Below are 5,144 nucleotides of genomic sequence, written 5' to 3' on the forward strand. Positions count from 1 at the left end.
TCAGCTGATGAACAACAAGGCACCAGGGTGACTCTAGGAGCAACAGATCTCTTTTCCTTTCTTAGAAAATGGTTATCAAGTGACAGAATGTCAGAGCTGGAAGGTCACATCAAACCTGCCTGGTATACATGGGAAAAATAGGATCAGAGAGGGCAAGCCAAGTTGCACAGCAAGGCAGCAGCAACCCTAGGCCTATATTCTCAGCAGTGCTCCCTGCTCAAACGATTCCTAGCAGCTCCCATGATGAAAGTCCTCATCCCCAGGAGACTTCTCCTGGATTTGGGGGCTGCAATGAAATCGGAAGATTCCTCTAGACTTTGAAAACTCAAGAGCATAGCCCTCTTGTTTTTACAATTTCACCTTGATTCATTTGCACTCATGTAGTTTACAGAAATCTTGTTTCTCCCATAGAAACAACAAAGAAATGATGGCTTCCTTTGATGAATCCCTGGGAGGTGTAGGACTTGAGAAACATTGTGCTTCTCATCTCGCAGAGCCCAGGGGGAACCAGAGAAATCCAAAGCCTAATGTTTCCCCGAGGAGTAATACTATGATGCTGAAACAAATATCAAAGGAAGATGTCATCAGTAAAGTGTAGAAACATTGACTTCAGAGTTGAGAGACTTAGGTGCAAGTTTCAGTTTTGCCTCTAATTTTCTGTGTGACCTTTGGCAGGCACCATCCCATTCTGGGCCTGTTTTATTACCAATAATTCAGAGGAAAGACAACAGGTAAGACGTTCTCTAAGTGCCCTTCCAGTATCAGCTGTGACTGGGGACCCAGGCCTCCCCCATACCATCCCTGGACACCACCTCCAGCCTTCTCTTAGTGCTTGTGAAGTCAGGGAGGGAATGAGAGGGTGTCTTCCAGCCGTGTTTTCTTTCCATTTAAACACAGATTTACTAAGTGATTTGTCCACATTTCTCTAGAAGTGACAGCTGGTGGACAAGGAATACTTGAGGTGCTTTGTCCAGATTTAACCAGGCAAATCAAGGGAAAGACAATCTCCAGATTGCTCTGGGCTGACATTGCTGCCACAGGATGATGTGAATTCTGCTGTTTACAGAAATAAGTCCAGTGTGAGTCGAGGCTTTTTGATGTGTAAAACCAGATGGTATTTCCTGCCTTGATCAGCCTCAGAGCTTTGGTTCCCATGACAACCCCAAAGTTCCACCTACTGCAACTTCGCTGTTCTCTGAGCTTCTTCCTCTTCCACCATTGTGCCAAGGTCCCTGGAGCATAAATCTACTATCATGCCCACAGCGCTTTACAGTTTACAACACACTCCAGCATTTATTCCCTTATTACTCCTCACCACAGCCTTGCCAAATAACATTTGTTATTCCCTCCATTTTTCAGATGCCTCAGAGTCCCTCAAGGTGATCTGCCTTCTTGGCCTCCAGTGACATCAAAAGGACCCAAATCCAGGTTTTATGATATTGGACCTCGTGTGGGGGGTCCACTATGCCAGGATGATTATGAATGCCCTGCCCTGGAGACCATCTACTTGCTTATGATCCCTAAGTGGTCAATTCCATACATGTATTGACTCTAGATCAAGGTGTGACATCTTTAGGCAAGTTACTTCTCTGTGCCTCACTTTTCTCATCTGTAAAATAGATAGTAATAATGGTACCTCCAGATGGATGAGAGAATTAAATTAGTATATGTGTAAAACTGCAGTAAGTACTCACTGGATTTGAATGGGAAGCTTGGGTGAGTCTCAGTTCTACTTTAACCATCTTGTGAACTTGGGCGAGCCATTTTGTTTGTTGCAGCCTGTTTCCCCCTCTGTGTAAGAGGTGACAGCATCTTGGTGCTCATGAGAATGTTGTGAGTGATATGATGAATGCACAGAAGGTGGCTTGGGCAGCATCCTTGCTCACCAGGCAGCATACAAATGTATCCCCTGGGAACCTTGAGAAGGTGCAGATGCTGGCTCAGTAATGTGGGCATACCTAAATTTCTTATAAGTGTCCAGGGAATGCTGAAGCTCCTGGTCCATGAATCACACTTTGATTACCAAGGCTGTAGCTACAAAAGCACCATTCCAGTGTTAGTAACGATCAATCGTGCAGAGTACTTGCCCACAGGCCTCCAGTTTACAAGCTCAGTCAAAAGCTCAAGAAGTTTGGAGGGTCCACTGGGAATGTCAGTAGGAGCCTATTTGGAGGGTTTTTCCAGGTGGGAAATTTCTGTCAGAAGAAGGGCTCCTTGGGCCCCCAGCCCTAGGCTCTGTGCCTCCTGGAACCCTCCGCAGGGCTCTGGTGATCTTGGGACTCTCAATAGAGGATATAAAGCCATCATTGTGTTATGTCAAAATATACTGATAATGACTTTTGCAATTCTTTAAAAATAAACTTTTTAAATTAAAAAAAGTCAATGTGACCCAGGAATGCTAAGTGATCTATATTGAAGCGCATGACAGAAAGTGGATCAAAACAGAGCTATTACAGAGGGCTAAAGAACACAGTCTGCACCTTCTGCTTTTTTGTCCAATTCTTTCTTTGCTCTGTATTCTTCCTCATACAACTGTGGTTTGTAAACTGAATTATGTGTGTGTTAAGTTCATTGCTATGCAATAAACAAATATTTCTTGTTCATTCTTGCAATTTATTTGGCCAGGTGCATCCCCGCCCTGTTAACAAGTCCATAATCGAGCTCCCCTGACTGCTATCAGCTCAGGTTCATTAATGTAGAGTTGCACTCCGGCAGAGCACAATGTTCCCTGCACTGCAGCTGGTGACAAAGAACTCATATGGTCCTGACCCACAAGGAATGGGAAGAGAAAATGAACTATTAAAATGTTTAACCACTATGCTGTACACCTGAAACTAATGTCAACTGTAATTTAAAAAAGAAAGAAAAAAGTGGCTATGCCCCATGAGCACCTACCCTATGCCAAGCACTGTGCTGAGCACTTGCTTTGCATTATCTCAGTTAATTCTCACTGTCCTGTGAGCCAGGATTGTCATCTCCTCGGTGGGTCATAGCACCCCAAAGGCAGGGACTCACTCTGCTCCCTGGTGCATCCCCAGAGCCTACCTGGGTCCCGAAACAGCATCTACTGAATGAGAGTCAACCCTCACTCCAACAAGGAGGAAACCGAGGTTCACTTACCTGAGGAAGCTATCACCACCACGTGGCCTCCCCGAGCCTGTGGCTCCAGGTGGCCTGATGGATGTTGCCTCAGAGGATTCTGTCTGACTCAGGCTCTTGACCTGAGGAGGAGTGAGTAAAATCAGTTTGCCCTGAGGCCACCTCACCCATGAAGCCAACTGACAGAAGCTGCAGTGACACTGGTATACAGCCTCCAGCTCTAGAACCTTCTTTATGGCTGCAGTTCCCCAACACACACGCACGCACTTATAGGCCCCGCCTCACTGGGTTCCTCTAAGTAGACTGTGGCTATTAGCTGCAGCATGTAGTTTAGGCACTGGTTTCTGGGTGGACTCCTGTGGCAGAGAAGGGGACAAGCGGGATTGGGCAAAGGAAGCCGGCTGGCCCAGGCGGTGTAAGTGGGTGGGGGAGTCCATGGGGCGGGGACCCCCTTGGGGGCATCGACAGCTGGAGAAATCTGGGCAGCGGGTGTCCATGCCAACACGAGAGCGCGTCTGAAACTACTCACCTGTGGCTCAAAGGGAGTGTTTTTGATTGTGATGAAACTGGAGATTATTTTGCTGAAAGAACCGCAAGCAAGTGACGCGTAGAAGCTCCGCAGCCCGTGGGAGCAGGAGATGCGGGAAAGGGGCAAGATGGTGGAGCCCGCGAGGCTCCCCGCCCCGGCGGTGCGGGGGGAGGGGGGGGGTCCCCACCTTCCACACGGCTCGCCTGCCCCACAGCCCACGAGGCAGCCCCACCTCGTTCACAAAGTGTTTTCTGGGCAGAGCTCTGGAGACACTGACTTGAGACCCTCAGTATACGTAGGCCCCGCTGGTGAATGGGAAAGAAGGGCCTGTGTACGTGTGCGCAGGAGGGAGAAGACCTGCGGGTGGTAAAGTCTTTCACACTGAAGGACAAGGTGAAGATGAATGGACTGACAGCAGCAGTGAGTGGAAGACCAGCCAGATTACAAGGTCCCCTTTTTATTTCTTGTAAAATTATGGTGCGCTCTCTCTCTCTCTCTATATATATACACACACACATATATGTATATGTATAGAATGTGACACTTGCCATTTTCACCATTTTAAAGTGTGCAATTCAGTGACAGTACACCCATAACCATCACTATTATCTAGTTCTAGAACTTTTTCATCACCTCAAAATGAAATCCCCTACCCATTAAGAAGTGGCTCCCCATTTCCCCAATCCCTGGCTTTCTGTATCAATGTATTTGCTTATTCTGTACATTTTAGATAAACGGAATCATATAATATGCGATCTTTTGTGTCTGGCTTCTTTCATTTAGCATAGTATTTCGAAGTTCATGTTGTAGTGTGTGTCAGTACTCCCTTTTTGTGGCTGTATAACATTCCATTGTGTGGATATATGCCATATCTTGTTTATCCATTCATCCACTGATGGCTATCTATCTAAATTGTTTCTATCATTTGGCTATTGTGAATAGTGTTGCTATGAATATTTGCATGCAAGTTTTTGTTTCAATACCTATTTTTGATTTGGGGGTATACATCTTAGGAAGAAAATTGCTGGGTTATATGATAATTCTATGTTTAATTTATTGAGGAACCACTCCTCCCTTTTTATAGATTTTCAGACTCATGGGGCTGGAAAGAATCTCAAAAATGACTTAGAACAATGTTCTTCAGACTTTTGGATTTCGCACATTAGTAAAATTACCATCACTACCGCCCTCTCCCCCAAAAGTAGTAGGGCCTTCCATCAGAATCAAGGCCAACCCTATAAAATGAATATATTTAGTGTCAGGTAAACTCACTGCCTTGTACTTGTTTTTCTCATCTCACCTCCAGTATTGGGTCATTTGGAAACCATGTGCCTGGTCCATTCCTCATCCAAAGTCTGAATTCCCTTCTCCAGCTGTCCTTGGCTTGACCAGTCTTTGGGGGCCCATCTGGAGGATGCTCCCCCTCCCAAGTAGCCCTGGTCCCTGGAATGTTCTTTCTCATGGAGAGCTGGCCCTGCTCCCGCGGTCTCCCCAGTATCTCTGCTCTACCCTCTGG

This window comes from Pteropus vampyrus, unplaced genomic scaffold, assembly GCF_000151845.1.
Source record: "Pteropus vampyrus isolate Shadow unplaced genomic scaffold, Pvam_2.0 Scaffold123, whole genome shotgun sequence".
NCBI lineage: Eukaryota > Metazoa > Chordata > Mammalia > Chiroptera > Pteropodidae > Pteropus > Pteropus vampyrus.